The sequence below is a fragment of the Oratosquilla oratoria genome, chromosome 23 (genome assembly GCF_046742065.1).
Source record: "Oratosquilla oratoria isolate Oo_2021 chromosome 23, ASM4674206v1, whole genome shotgun sequence".
Lineage (NCBI taxonomy): Eukaryota > Metazoa > Arthropoda > Malacostraca > Stomatopoda > Squillidae > Oratosquilla > Oratosquilla oratoria.
This window is the reverse complement of record NC_134799.1, coordinates 47,068,703-47,086,202: the sequence shown is the minus strand read 5'-3', so window position 1 is coordinate 47,086,202 and position 17,500 is coordinate 47,068,703. Positions and strand designations below refer to the sequence as shown.

The window sequence follows — 17,500 nt, the reverse complement described above, 5'->3', positions numbered from 1 at the left end:
TTGGCACTTCAAAGCATAACAGTGCCTTAAAAATAGTTTCATATTTCACTATAAAAGTTTATATTAACTTATATTGCATTGAATAAGTCAATAGTTGATATATTTGTCCTATATACAATGTTAGGTTTCTAGTTTTGATATATTTGTCCAATATAAAATGTTAGGTTACAAAAAAGGCAATGGCCTCCGCTAGCGGACCCAGGGATCTGGGTGCGCACGTCCTGTGTAATATTATTCCTTGATATATACAAATAATTACACATATACATACATACATATCATATATATATATATATATATATATATATATATATATATATATATGCAGAAAAAACATCAAGGATGTCTAAATAGACGAAAGCGCTCGGTCATCATTTGATTATTTTCCATTGTGGATTTTCTGCATCTTTATAATCACGAGTTCATGTGATTTCCCAAGCGATATGTATACTACACACACACACACACACACATACACACACACACACACACACACACACACACACACACACGTACACACACACACACACACACACACACACACACGAAAACACACACACACACACACAAAAAAACACACACACACACACACACACACACATACATATACATATATATATATATATATATATATATATGTATATACATATATATTATATGTATATTTATATACATATATATATATATATATATATATATATATATATATATTGAATCAAAGTTGACAAATTTGAAGAAGACATAATGCCACGATGAGCAATAATCCCCCCATGAAAACCAGAGAGACAGAATCCCCGGAGGTCTTGTATATACGGCGAGATGAATTTACGTTTGTCATTCTCTCTGAGGAAGGCATACAGCCGTCATTCTGAGTTTTCCAACGCCAAATTTACTCTCTCTCTCTCTCTCTCTCTCTCTCTCACACACACACACACACACACACACACACACACACACACACACACTTCAACGAATGGACGGCTTAGAAGACGTTCTGAAGAAAATTGAAGTTTGTGGATCCCAACGCAAAGAGAAGTGCCTATTGTTTTTACAGGGTGGGGAGGAAATTGCTCGTGGAGTAGTAGGAAAGTAGGGAAAGAGGAAAAGGGGAGGGATTACTGAGGGAAATGGAAGGAAATGAGGAAGGAGTAGACTTGGCCCAGGCAGACAGGCGAAAGGTAAACAAAAGGCCCCCCGATGACGATGAAATGTCTAATAAAAATGTCAAGATTAGAAGTATAGATAAGAGCAATACAGTAGAAAGTGATGAGAATATTTTCCAGGGATTTAAAGAGGGTGGGGAGGACACAACCCCCCCCCCCGACTGACAAGACTAGAAGAGAAGGTCGATAAGATGATCGAGGACTTGGAGCGTAGGTTCGGTGATGTTAACAATATTATACGGAGAGTTGAAAAATTGGAAGAACTAGAGAAGGCGAACAAAAACTTAACTAAGGAAATTGAAGAATTAAAAAAACAGTTAAAAGAAGTAAAAGATGAGAATAAAGTCTTAAAGGAGAATAATAAGGAGAACAAGGAGGGTTGGAAAAAAATTCAAGAAAATAGCAAAGTTGCATTCACTGACATAATCAGACAGCAAATGAATGAACAATCTGAAAACTCAGTTATTAAAGTGATGAGACAGAAGGAGAATATAGTGAGAGACTTAGCAGACAAAAAGAAATGTATAATTATATTAGGAATGGAAGAGAAACATAACCCAGATAGAACCACAAGAATCAAAGAGGAAGATGAACCAGAAATAATGAAACAGATCGAAGAGAAATTCAGGCTAGGGAAATATAGTACAGACAAGACCAGACCAATTAAGATTAAATTCAGGTCACAAACTACGGCTGAGAATATCTTATCCAAAACAGGGAAACTAGCAACAAGTGAACAATATAAAAAGGTATGGATAAAAAGGGAAAAGAATAAAGAAGAAAGAGAGGAAGAAAAACAGAAAAGACTTGAAGCAAAGGAAAAAAAAAACGAGATAAGAACGGAGTCAGAAAAAGAGAGATTCTATTGGAGAGTAGTGAATATGAAACTAAAGAAAGTCGACATACAAGAGAAAAACAAAAGGGAAACAGAGAACACAATGGAAGTGGCAGAAAACTAAGAGTGTCTTACACAAATATAGATGGATTAGTAACAGGATTGAATGAGCTGAATGATTATTTGAAAGAAAAAGAACCAGACATAATGGGAATTGTAGAAACAAAATTAAAAGGTCCACTACCACCCAATAGTGTAGGACATGATGCATATAATTATTGGATTAGAAACAGAGTGAAAAAGGAAGGGGGTGAAGTTATGTTCCTGACTAAGAAGGATATAAACGTGAAGTGTGTCACATATGGAAAGAATACAGTAGAGATGATAATGATGGAAGTAGAAGACAGAGATAAGAAGAACAGAAAATTTGTGATAAATTATGTGCCCCCAAAAACAGCCTCATGGGAAGAGAGTGAACATAAAAGTATGTTAGAGGACACAAAGATAACATTAAACAAGATAATGGAAGAGGGAGGAAAAATAGTTATGATGGGCGACTTTAATTGCAAAGAAATCTGCTGGGAAGAAATGACAGTATAGGGTGGAGACGGCTCATGGGGAAACGCTCTACTTGAGATGGTTACTGACCATACAATGACACAATGGATACAAGAGAACACTAGGTATAGAAATGAAGAAGAGCCATCGAGACTAGACCTAGTAATTACATCCGAACCTAGAATAGTGGACAAAATTGAATATAAAACACCAATAAGTAAAAGTGACCACATATTGATTGAACTGGAACTTAATGAAGAAAAATATATGAAAAGAAATGAACAATACAGAAAAGGAAGAATGGTGTATGAAAAAACAAACTTTGATAAAATAAGAGAATTCTTTCAAAAGGAAAACTGGGAAGAAATATACAAAGAAGAAACAACAGTAGAAGAGAAATGGAATATTTTGACAAAAATTTACAAAAAAGGAGTGGAAAAGTATGTCCCAAGACAAAAACAAGAAAAAGAATATGTAAAATGCTGGTACAACAAAAGCTGTAGGGAGTTAAAAGACAAAAGAGACAAAGCCTGGACCAGATGGAAAAAAGACAGAAGACCTGAAAAATGGAAAATATATACCTGTTATAGAAATGAATATGTACAAATGTGCAGAGAGGAAAAGAGAAAATATGAAAAAGATATCATAGAAAAGTGTAAAGATCAACCAAAACTATTCTACAGATTTGTAAACAAAAACTGAAAAACAAACAGGACTTGGAGAAATTAAGACAGGAGGGAGTTGAATACACTGAGGAAATGGAAATGGCGGAAATTATGAACAAACATTTTAAATCAGTGTTTACAAGGGAGAACATACAACCTGAAGAGAACGAATGGAAAGAGAAAGTCCCCCCTATGGAAGAAATAGAAGTAACAAAGAATGAAATATTAACACACTTGAGTAATCTTGATGTCAGAAAATCGCATGGACCAGATGAAATAGCAAACTGGATACTGAAAGAATGCAGGAATGAACTGGCAGACAAAATACATAGCATACTAAATAGTTCATTGAAAGAAGGAAAAGTTCCAGAAGATTGGAAAAAAGCAAATATAGTACCTATATATAAAGGAGGAAATAAAGAAGAACCTACCAACTATAGACCAGTCTCTCTAATAAGTACAATAGCAAAAATTTGTGAAAGAATTATCAAAAGTACATGGGTAAAATATTTAGAAAAAAACAAAGTGTTAAATCCAAGGCAATTTGGATTCAGACAAGGACGATCATGCGTCACCAATTTAATATGTTTCTATTCAAGGCTAATAGATATAATACAAGAAAGAGATGGATGGGCAGACTGTGCATTTTTAGATCTAAAGAAAGCTTTTGACAAAGTACCACATAAGAAGTTGCTTAAGAAATTAGAAACTGAAGGAGGAATACAGGGCAAACTACTAAATTGGATGGAGGACTTTTTGCAAGAAAGAAAAATGAGAGTACTGATAAGAAACCAGCACTCAAAATGGGATGAAGTAATAAGCGGTGTTCCGCAGGGAACAGTTCTGGCCCCAATAATGTTTGCTATATATATTAATGATATGGATGAAGGAATAGAAAGCTATATGAGCTTCTTTGCAGATGATGCAAAACTACTGAAAAGAGTGAAATCTGAAGAAGATCGTGAATCACTACAGAGAGGTCTAAATAAAGTACAAGAATGGAGTAGGAAGTGGGAGATGGAGTTCAATACAAAAAAGTGTAGTATAATGGAATTTGGAAAAAGCAAAAACAGGATAACAGGAGCATATAAATTGGGAGAAGAAGGAATAAAAAAAGTAGAAAATGAGAAGGACCTGGGAGTCATTGTTATGAATAATATGTCACCTGAGAAACATATAAATAAGATTTTTGGAGAAACTTATAATTTAACAAGAACAATCAAAGTTGCATTTACATACCTGGATGAAGAAATGGTAAAGAAAATCCTAATCACCCTGATAAGACCAAGATTGGAATATGTAGCAACGATATGGTCACCAAGTACAAAAAAATGTATAAAAAAACTTGAAAGAATACAAAGAGCAATTACAAAATTGGCACCAACACTCTCAAAACTATCATATGAAGAGAGACTAGAAAAACTTGAACTACAGACACTAGAGCAAAGAAGAGAGAGAGGAGATTTGATAGCTATTTACAGAATCATGAAAGGCATAGAAATTACTGACAGAGAATCTGATAAAATGGGATGACAGAAATACTAGAGGACACGGAAAGAAAATAAAAAAAGACAGCTATAGAAGAGATTTGAAAAAGAACAGCTTTCCTCACAGAGTAATAGACAGTTGGAACAAGTTAGATGAGAAAGTGGTGTGTGCAAAAACAATACATGAATTTAAAAATAGTTTAGATAAAATGAGACATGAAGACGGGAACTCACGAGCATAGCTCCCCTTCCTGTAAAATACAACTAGGTAAATACAACTAGGTAAATACACACACACACACACACACACACACACACACACACACACACACACACACACACACACAAACACACACGCACACGCACACACACACACGACTCGGTGGCGCGGTTGGTAGAGTCCCCAACTGTCACTACGGCGGTCCGGGTTCGAATCCTGCCCAGTGTTGAAATAATTTCAGTATCGCGTCGCTTCGAGTCGTTACTCCAACTTTCGTGGGCGGGGAGTTGGGTGTGCTTGTGTGCGTGTAAGGTCATAGCATTACCCATAGATCGGTCATACGAGCTCTGAGCTCTCTTCCGGGAATGAAATAACTGTCGATCACGAGTCCAGCACGTGATCCGAACACCATGGTGAACACACACACACACACACGTATATATATATATATATATATATATATATATATATATATATATATATATAGTTACCACTGCCGCCACTGTCGCCGCCCTTGTGGTCCTCACATATGGATATGGCGACTCATTTCTTTTACTTATAATCTGTCTAGGAGAATGAAATTGCTGTAATCTTCTATATCTGTTTTCTGTTAATTCTTATTCAGAGCACACTCTCCGAAGTTTTTACAAGGTATCCCCCGAGAGCACGTATACAAGATCCTACGTGAGCTTTGCAGTGACGTAGTCATTTCATTAGTCCGATGTTCATTAACTTTATATTTAAAATCCTCCCGACAGAGTGTGATCTTTCATTTGTGAACCAATTAAATTTTCTCCTCTTTCATCCTTTTACCAATCAGATTCTTTGTTTCAAGTTTTTACGGCAATATTGTTTACTTAGAAAAAAGTGGTACTCCCCCAGGTAGGCGTAGCTCCTCCTTGGGGATCGGTGCCATCTGCGTAGAGCTGATGGCCAGGGGTGGTTGCTGCTGATTGGCCCCCAACTCTTGGGGTTGGGGGGTGGTCCCACGACGTAGACGTTGCAGCTCCAGGACCTGCATAATCTCAAGCACTCATCTGCATATGGCCCTGATAACATAAGCAACATCCACCTAAAACACATTGGACCACAAGGTATACACGCACTCACAAACATTGCAAACTACAGCTATTCACACAACACTATACCCGACATCTGGAAGCATGGTAAAATAATCACCATTCCAAAACCGAACAAAGACCCAACAATCCCAACATCGCACCGCCCAATCACACTTCTCTGCACCCCCTCTAAAGTCATTGAACGCCTAATACTTAAACTTGTCACACCATATATTCCCCTTGCTGACTCACAACACGGTTTTAGGCCACTACACTCCACAAACACTCTTCTGACAAACCTCACACAAAGAATTTTAGATGGCATCAATTCAGATAGGCCCCACCACAGAACACTTCTTATAACATTGGACATTAGTAAAGCTTTTGATGCTATCCCCCGCCACAACCTAACAAATAAAATATATAACACAGACATGCACAATAACACCAAAAGATGGCTGGCCAATTATCTGGCAGGCAGGAATGCTCATGTGTCATATAATGGCCAATCATCGCACATCAGAAACATTAAGAACGGAGTACCACAGGGCTCAGTTCTATCCCTCACATTATTTAATCTATACATGCATGACTTACCCACGCCAGACACCTCAGAAATACAAATCTCTTCCTACGCAGACGACATAACAATCACATGCACACATCGTAACACAGACAAAGCTGCAGAAATAATCCAGCCTTACCTTGACACACTCAACACATGGTTCATCACAAACAGACTCAAAATAGCTCCTACCAAATCTACAGCAACACTTCTCACCAACTGGACAAAAGAACACAAATACATACCTCATCTCTACATCAACAACACTCTAATACCACACACAAACACACCGAAAATTCTTGGTGTAACATACGATACATCCATGTCTTTCAAACAACACCTCACAAACATAAAAAACAAATGCACACCTAGACTTAACGCACTTAAGTCAATCACTGGAACAACATTTGGACAAAACAAAGAAACTAATATAACAATATACAAACAATGCATACGCTCAGTGATGAATTATGCGAGTCCTGCATGGGCTCCTAATCACAGTGAGACACACCACAACACCCTTCAAATCATACAAAACAAAGCCCTAAAAACAATTACAGGCTGCACAAATACATCACCTACAGACCATTTACACCATGAAACAAAAGTCCTCAAAGTCAAGGACCACCTCGACATGAGAGGCACACAAACACTTGCTGCAGCCACCACAAACACATCACACCCGCTACACTACATAGCAGAACACCCACACACACCAAGAAACATTAAAACTACACCCAAAGACCTTTATTACGTACAGATACTCTCTTCTCTTCCTCCACAACCACCAAATACCAGCCTCCGGAAACATATTCATAATCATATCACTCACCGCTCCATTAACACACTGAAAGACAACACACTGCTGCATGCCAGACCCCCTGATATCCACCCTTCTGAATCCTCTCTCCCACGAAAGGACAGAGTCCACTTGGCCAGACTGCGATGCGGTCACCACCCAGCACTTCTAAGCTACCAGAAGAGGCTGGACGACCGTGTTGTGAACAGCTGCCCAGGATGTAACACTTCACCCCATACCATACAACACATAATGGAAGACTGCATTATACACAATCATGCACGCAAACAACACAACATACACTCTATAAAGGATTTGTGGGAAAACCCAGTTTCGGCTGTGGCCTTCCTTGGGGAGACGGGACTGCTCGGACAGACAGTCTAGGGAACGACAACAACAACAACTTAGAAAAAAGTTGAGTCTCTGCATAATTCTCACTTAGGTTACAGAGGAATGTCATCTCAGCTACATGGAAATATACTCTTGAGTTCCTCGGCTGTTATTTACAAATAACTTTTTTATTGCCTATACAACGCGGAAAGCGGACTCGGCCAACTCGGTCGGGCTGCTGTTATTTACAAACAATCTACCTATAAAATGTAACAACCCATCTTCTACCACTCTTTCTTCCCTCTTTTTTATACCATCCTCTTACAGGGCTCGGCAGCTACCACTTGATCGTCCCCACCAACCCTCTTCTACCAGCTTCTTACAGGGCTCTGGCATACTACAATTCTCATGCGAGTAATCAGTGATGTTAAAGCAGCGATAACTAAGGAGAGAAGAATTATGGAAAGAAAATACCATAATTATTATAAGAGTTGTTTACGTTCGACCTCAATGGATGTAGCTTTCTTATTTTCAAAGGTGGTGGATTTTCTGGGAAGGTAATGTTGATATCAGTGAGGTATATTTTATATGTTATATGCATTGTATTCAGGGTGCTAGCAATAGTGAAGAGTGTTCCTGCATGCATTTCACACGTGTCAGAAACTGAGATGGGCCTTCAATTGATTTTGATTTAGGACCTAATTCAGGACAGATAAAAGATAATCTTGTTTTGTTTGAAAAAAAAAAAAAAGAAATGTGAATTTCCTATGTTACTATGAGTAACCTAATTTACAAATATTTTTTGTAGTGACAGTTCTGCATTACAGATATATTCTTAGCTAGCGAAGCTTCACAAGAATTTCTCAATGCTTCACGGAACACAAAAAACATGACACAGGTATAGATTGTTGTTTGTGACCTTGCAATATCTAGTAAAATATTTTTGAAATCTATATCTATACTTATACATTGCCTTCATGAATGACCAAGGCTCCAGGTTGCATGGGATTCCAACCCCAGGTATGCATCATACATATCAGTATTATAAATCCAGTCTTCATCTGTTAAAATTGGTGGTATTAATATTACGTTCATACATAATATGATCAATGTATTTTTGATATTCCTCAGAGCTCAAAGTTTCGCCAGTAGAATGTATAGAATGGGTATCTTGTTTTTCTTCTTCATCAAAAAGAGTTGTTGCCTCACAGTCATTGTTGTCACAATTATCATCATTATTATGTTCTATTATAGTCCTTTTAAATCATCTACATGTCTAACTGACACTTCCCTAGTTTCTAAGTATAAAATCTATTTATTTCCACTTGGAAAACAAATAATTCTATACGTATCTGGGTGAAAGTTTACTACTGATTGTATGTATTTTGGCTATGACTTAATCTCCTATTTGTAATTCTATTTTATGTGCTGTTTTATATTGTTGTTTCTTCATCTCTTGTGAATATTCTTTCATGTGTTCTCTAGCTCTTAACTCTTTGGTGTATGGCTTGAAATATATGTATCCTATTTGAGATATAATCATCTATGTTATACACTGGCTTTGGTTTTGCAATTAAAATTTCATATGGGAGAATTTTGTCTTCCACATAGATAATATAGTGTGGAGTTTCACGGGTAGCTGTATTGATTTGGCTATTGAGTGCCCATTTAACACAAGGAATCCACTTATCCCAAGTTATACTATGTGGACTTATCAAACCTCTAAGACAAGTGATAATATTCTTATTTAACCTTTCTACAATTCCATTGCTCTGAGGATAATCGACTCGAATATTAATTTTGTTTATCTTAAATAACCTACATAATTCTTCCAAGATTTTGTTGTTAAATTCAGTACCATTGTCTGAAGCTAAGATCTTGGGAGTAGTGAAATTACAGATGATTTGTTCATACGCAACTGAAGCAATTGTTTCAGCTCTTATTTAGAATGGGTTGTAAAATACAAAATCTTGACAAATAATCAATGGCAACAAATACATATCTATATCCATTTTTAGACATAAGTAACTCTAAAGGCCTGTCTACACGAGCGGGCCTGATCGGCGGGTTTGCCCGTTAACGGGCAAATTCTCGCGGGCCTGCCCGTGAATGTTGTCCACACGACCGAAGTGATGAACAGCTGGGCCTGCCCGATGTTGCCAGTAGCGGGTGGAGTGCTGTACGAGTACCATGGTGCCTAGCATTGTCAAGAAAAAGATTTTGTGCTCTATCCTGGGCTGCCATCGTTAAATGTTCACTGTGCTACTATGCCGTGGAATGTGGGATGAAGGCCCGCTGTGGGTTCACGATATTATCTTGCGTCTGGCAGGGTAGAAACTCCAGCTACCGGGCACCAGCTCAGTGATTTCGCTCGGCGGCCTTTCGGGCAATTTGATCGTTTGCCCGTCAAATATGCCCGTTAACGGGCAAGCCCGCCGATCAGGCCCGCTCGTGTAGACAGGCCTTAATGTATCTAAGTGAACTCTTTCCCAAGGTTTCTGTGGTATGGGATATGATAGCATAGAAGCAGGTTTATCTGAATTTCCTTTTATCTCAGCACATTTCAAGCAACTATCAATATGTAAGTAAATATCTCTTCATGCCTGGCCAAAAGTATTTAAGTTTTGTTTGACTATAAGTGTTATCTTTTCCTGGATAAGAACTATAATAACTATCATGAAGTAATTTTGATACCTCTGGTACAAGATTTTGTGGAATTACCAACTGATTCACTGGGCCCTTAGGAATATCCTTCCAATTTACGAATGTTTTATTTTCCATACAAAAGTCCATTGCTTAAATGAAATTCTTCTATATTGTACCTCTTTGGTAGTTTTGGGAGACTACCTCGCGGGTTCAAGTTCTGGGCTACTTTTTCCCAAGACTGATCTCTTTTTTGTTCCCTTATATTCCTCATCTAATGTTACTAGTTTATTAATACTGCAGATAAGAATTATCAACCCTCTCGTTGGTTGGCTAATATTCTTAGATAGTGCATCTGCTGCAACATCCTTCCTCCCTGTAATGTATTAGAACTTAACCCCGTAACACTAAAGTGTAGTAAATCACCTGCCTAATCTGCTCCCAAGATTCTTATGTTTCAATAAGTTCTGAATAGCTGTATGATCAGTACATACTCTGATTGGATATCGCAGTATCATATCTCTAAAAATCTTCGGTGAATATATCACTGCTGATGTTTCCCTTTCTGTAATGGAATAGTTTCTATCTGTGCTATTACAAAGTCTCGATGTGAAAGTCATCGGTTGCAATTTTTTATCTCTTTCTTACATCAGTATGTCTCCAACCATATGTCTGACAGAGCAGTACAAAGAATGAACACTTTATCATAATTAGAAAAAAATGAGAACTGGAGAACTAGTAAGTTTATCTTTCAACTTGTCAAAAGCCTCTTGTTGTTCACGTCCCCAAGTGAACTTTAGATATTTCCTTAACAAAGAACTTAACGGATTAGCTTTGTCTTCATATCCCTTAATAAACTTCCTATAGTACCCTGTCAATCTCAAGAAACCTCTAACTTTCTCTACATTGCTCAGTACTGGATAGTTCTTTACTGCTTCTACTTTTGAGTTCATTGTACTAAGTGCATGTCTATCTTATATCCCAAATATATGACATTGTCTTGCAAAAAATTAAATTTTTGAGTTTCACTTTCAACCCTGCTTCAACTAGTCTTAAGAATGTCAAATCCTATTTCTTAAAGTACTCACTTGCTGTTTGGGAAACTATTCAAATATCACCTAGAAATACACTGACTGTATTTCCTAACCCATCTAGAGCTGTATTCAATAATCTCATATAAGTTAATGGACTATTACATAACCCAAATAACATTCGTTTGATCGCATAGTGCCCCGTTGTTGTAGAAAATGCTGTATAATTTCGAGAATCTTCGTGCAACTCAATCTGTCAGAAAGCTGATTTGATATCTACGGTACTAAAATACCGAATCTTGGTTCCAAATAACGATGTGTATCTGCTATTACCAGTAACGGTAGTCGACCAGATATTGTCTGTTTATTCAATTCCCTAGTCAATAACTGAACGCATGGTACCAACTGGTTTTAGTACCAGAATCATTGGGAAGTTCCATTCACTTTAACTGGGTTCTATGACATCCTACGATAATACTTGTACTTCAGTGATCAATTTATCTACAATGGCTAGCTTGGAATAGGGTAATATGTAGGCAGGTATATAAATAGGTTGAGTCTCTGGTTTTAATTTGATATAATATTTTAAAATATTTGCTTTGCCCAAAGTTTCCCACGGCAAAACAATTGCTTTATTGTGGTTCACTAGCAATCCAATTAAATTTGATTCTAACTCAGGACAACAAGTATGCCCTAGTTTACTTTTATATTTCTCCCCCAAATATGTTTCTTCCTGAATTGAATAGATTGATGAAATTGCTGATTCCACCTCTTCGGGACTTTCGTTTAAAAATCTTAATGGGTCTTTGACAGATTGAAAACATCCTATATGTGTACCTTTTCTTAAGACTGTGTATTTATTCAAAGTATTAATCACTAATATTTCTATTTTATTCACGTGTGTCTTATAAATCCCCGAGTCCAATTCCAAACATTTTATCATAATTGATTCTGGGATGGTTAAAAATTCGGAGTCTACAGTGACTACTCTCAACTGCACTTTTATTCTACTAGTTGCTCTAGAGTGCAATAATGTCGAGTTTATTACGCCACCTTCACACACACACACACACACACACACACACACACACACACACACACACACACACACACACACACACACACACACTCGGTGGAGCGGTTGGTAGAGTCTCAGACTGCCAGGACAGGAGTGATGGCCATACCTGGTTCGAATCCTGCCCAGGGCTGAAATTTCAGTATCGCTGCGCTTCGAGTCATTACTCCAACTCTCGTGGGAGGGGGAGTTGGGGGTGTGTGTGCGTGTAAGGTCATAGCATTATCCATAGATCGGTCATACGAGCTCTGAGCTCTCTTCCGGGAGGAAAATAGCTGTCGATCACGAGTCCAACACGTGATCCAAAAGACCACACGTCGGCCGGGGTGGCAGTGAAGCCTGGACTCCGGTGAAATCTTCAAAATTACGAAGATCACAACGCCAATGAAGTACCTGTGTTGTATTAAGAGGGAAGGGAAAACTCGTGGTGCAGTGGGAAGGTGAAGAAAAAGGAGAAGGGGAGGGATTACTGAGGAAAATGGAAGGAAATGAGGAAGGGGACGAACGGGCCCGGGATCTTAGGAGAAGCGTAAACAAACGGGGGACAGAATACACATACGAACAACAAAGAAGCAGAGGTGTCAAGAGCAGAAATATAGAAAATAGCAGTTCAATGGAAAGAGAAGATAACTGCTTTTATGGATTTAATGAGGGAGGAGGCGACAACCTCCCCCTAATAGTATATCTAGAGGAGAAACTAAAAAAAAAAAAAAAAAAAAAAAAAAAAAAAAAAAAAAAAAAAAAAAGTTAGGTTTGACCAATTAACTCTAGTTGCCGAGAAAGTTGATAAACTGGAAGAACTAAGGGAAGATAATCAAAATCTAACTAAAGAAATAGAAGAATTAAAAAGACAGTTAAGAGAAGTAAAGGAAGGAAATGAGGAATTAAAGAGGAATAATAAAGAAAATAGAGTCCATAGCAAAAGAGGTAAGTGGTTGGAAAAGTACAAGAGAAAAATAAAATGGAATTTAGATGTATAATGGAACAGCAGATTAAAGAACAAACTACGGACACAGTTATTAAAGTGATGAGGGAGAAGGAGAATATAGTAAGAGACTTAGCGGATAAAAAGAAATGTATAATTATATTAGGGATGGAAGAAAAGTATAACCAAAATATGACTACAGGAATAAATGAGGAAAAGGAAAAAGTAAATAAGATATTAGAAGTAGTTCAAGAAGATGAACCAGCAATAGGGAAACAAATAGAAGAAATGCATAGGCTCGGAAAATACAATACAGATAAGACCAGACCAATTAAGGTTAAATTCAGGTCACAAACGACAGCAGAGAATATCTTAGCAAAAACAGGGAAACTAACAGACGGTGAGCAATATAAAAAGGTATGGATAAAAAGAGAAATGAATAAAGAGGAAAGAGAGGATGAGAAAACAAAAAGAGTAGAAGCTAAGGGAAAAACGAGAAAATAACAGAGTCAGAAAGAGAAATTCTATTGGAGAGTAGTGAATATGAAAGTGAGGAAATGGTATATAGCAGAGGAAAACAGAAGGGAAACGGAGCACACAATGGATGTAGCAGAAAATAAAAAATGTCTTACACAAATATAGATGGCTTAATAACAGGATTAAACGAACTGAATGATTATCTGAAGGAAAAAGAACCGGACATAATGAGAATTGTAGAGACAAAAGTGAAAGGTCCACTACCACTTAACAGTGTAGGACATGGTGCATATAATTATTGGATTAGAAACAGAGAGGTAAAACAAGGGAGTGGAGTTATGTTTCTGACGAAGAAGGATATAAATGTGAGGAATGTCACATATGGAAAGAATAGAGTAGAGATGATTATGATGGAAATGGAGGACAGGGATGGGAAGAGCAGGAAGATTGTAGTAAATTATGTGCCTCCTAAAACGGCCTCGTGGGAAGAGAGAGAACACAAAAGTATGTTAGAAGACACAAGGATAACACTAAATAAGATAATGGAAGATGGAGGAAAAATAGTTATAATGGGTGACTTTAACTATAAAGAAATCTGCTGGGAAGAGATGACAGTGAAGGGTGGAGACTACCTATGGAGAAATGTACTACTTGATATGATTATAGAACATACAATGACGCAATGGATTCAAGAGAATACTAGGTATAGAAATGAGGAAGAACCGTCGAGACTGGACCTAATAATCACATCAGAACCTGAAATAGTGGACAAGATTGAACATAAAACACCAATCAGTAAAAGTGACCACATATTGGTTGAACTGGAACTAAATGAGGAAAAATACATGGAAAAAAACGAACAATATAGAAAGGGAAGATTGATGTATGATTTTTTTTTTTTTTAATAAAATAAGAGAATTCTTTCAAAAAGCAGACTGGGAAAGAATACACAAGGAGGAAACAACAGTAGAAGAGAAATGGAATATTTTGACAAAAATTTATAAAAAAGGAGTGGAAAAGTATGTCCCAAGACAAAAGCAAGAAAAAGAATATGTAAAGTGTTGGTACAACAAAAGTTGTAGGGAGTTAAAAGACGAAAGAGATAAAGCTTGGAAAAATGGAAAAAGACAAAAGACCTGAAAAATGGAAAATATGTACTAGTTATAGAAATCAATATGTACAAGTGTGCAGAGAAGAAAAGAGAAAATACGAAAAAGATGTCATAGAAAAATGTAAAGATCAACCAAAACTATTTTACAGATAAAAAAAAAAAAAAAATGAAAAACAAACAAGAATTAGAGAAACTACGACAAGGAGGAGTTGAATACACAGAGGAAATAGAAATGGCAGAAATTATGAACAATTATTTTAAATCGGTGTTTACAAGGGAGAACATGCAACCTAGAGATATCGAATGGGAGGAGAAAGTCCCCCCTATGAAAGAGATAGAAGTATCAAGGAATGAAATAATGAAACACTTGAGTAATCTCGATGTCAGAAAATCGCATGGACCAGATGACATATCAAACTGGATTTTGAGAGAATGCAGGAATGAACTAACAGACAAAATACATAGCCTAATAAACAGTTCACTGAAAGAAGGAAAAGTTCCAGAAGATTGGAAAAGAGCAAATATAGTACCAATATATAAAGGGGGAAACAAGAAAGACCCTACTAACTATAGACCGGTCTTTCTAACAAGTACGATAGCAAAACTTTGTGAAAGAAGGATCAAAAGTAAATGGGTAAGGCATTTGAAAAAAAAAAAAAAAAGTGCTAAATCCAAGGCAATTTGGATTCAGACAAGGACGATCATGCATCACAAACTTAATGTGTTTCTATTCAAGACTAATAGATGTAATACAAGAAAGAGATGGATGGGCTGATTGTACATTTCTCGACCTGAAAAAAGCTTTTGATAAGGTACCACATAAGAAGTTGCTTAAGAAATTAGAAACTGCAGGAGGAATACAGGACAAACTACTGAAGTGGATGGAAGACTTCTTGCATGAAAGAAAAATGAGAGTAGTGATAAGAGACAAACACTCTAATTGGGATGAATTGATAAGTGGTGTTCCACAAGGAACAGTTCTGGCCCCAATAATGTTTGCTATATATGTTAATGATATGGATAAAGGAATTGAAAGTTATATGAGCTTCTTTGCGGATGATGCAAAATTGTTGAAAAAAGTGAACACCGAAGAAGATTGTGAGTCGCTACAGAGTGATCTAAAAAAAGTATGGGAATGGATTAGAAAGTGGCAGATAGGATTCAATATAAAGAAGTGTAGTATAATGGAATTTGGAAGAAGCAAAAAAAGAATAATGGGATCATATAGATTGGGAGAAGAAATAAAAAAGCAGAAAATGGGAAGGACCTAGGAGTCATTATTATGAATAATATGTCACCTGAGAAACATATAAACAAAATTTTTGGAGAAACTTATAATTTGATAAGAACAATCAAAGTAGCATTTACATACCTAGATGAAGAAATGGTGAAGATAATACTAGTCACTTTCATAAGACCAAGATTGGAATAGGCAGCGACGACGTGGTCACCAAGTACAAAAAAAAAAAAAAAAAAAAAAAAAAAAAATGTATAACAAAACTTCAAAGAACACAAGGAGTATTTACAAAATTTGGCACCAACACTCCCAGAACTATCATATGAAGAGAGACTAGCAAAACTTGAACTACAGACATTAGAGCAAAGAAGAGAGAGACGAGATTTGATAACTATTTAGAATCGTGAAAGGCATAGAAATTATTGATAGAGAGGATCTGATAAAATGGGATCGTAGAAATACAAGAGGACACGGAAAGAAAATCAAGAAAGACAGTTATAGAAGAGATCTAAAAGAGAACAGCTTTCCCCGCAGAGTAATAGACACTTCGAACAAGTTAGATGAGAAAGTGGTGTGTGCAAAAACAATACACGAATTTAAAAACAGTTTAGATAAAATGAGATATGAAGACGGGACACCACGAGCATAGCTCCCCTTCCCGTAAAATACTAGGTAAATACACACACACACACACACACACGTATATATATATATATATATATATATATATATATATATATATATATATATAGGCTATGTATATATATATATATAGAGCTATGTATATATATATATATATATATATATATATATATATATATATGTGTGTGTGTGTGTGTGTGTGTGTGTGTGTGTGTGTGATTCACCATGGTCTTTGATCACGTGTTGGACTCGTGATCGACAGTTATTAACCTCCCGAATGAGAGCTCAGAGCTCGTATGACCGATCTATGGGTAATACTGTGACCTTACACGCACACATAACCCCAACTCCCCGCCCACGAGAGTTGAAGTTACAACCCACAGCGCAGCGATACTGAAATTATTTCAGCCCTGGGCAGAATTCGAACCCGGACCGCCGTAGTGGAAGACGAAAACTCTAACCACCGCGCCATGAGATTGTGTGTGTGTGTGTGTGTGTGTGTGTGTGTGTGTGTGTACATATATATATATGTATATATATATATATATACATATATATACATATGCATATATATATGTATATATATAAAGTATGTCAGCGCCGTCTCCTAAGGTCGGCGGACATGAGGTACAGAGGCATGGGAAACAATCATTACGCACACTTCAATCTTCTTTAT

General features: G+C 36.8%; 1 long non-coding RNA gene across 1 annotated transcript in view; it reads right to left on the bottom strand.

Annotated features, from left to right (window-relative positions):
* The window catches only part of LOC143037689 (uncharacterized), a 24,046-nt gene that overhangs the window by 6,174 nt on the left and 372 nt on the right, over positions 1 to 17,500 (bottom strand). The window lies entirely within an intron of this gene.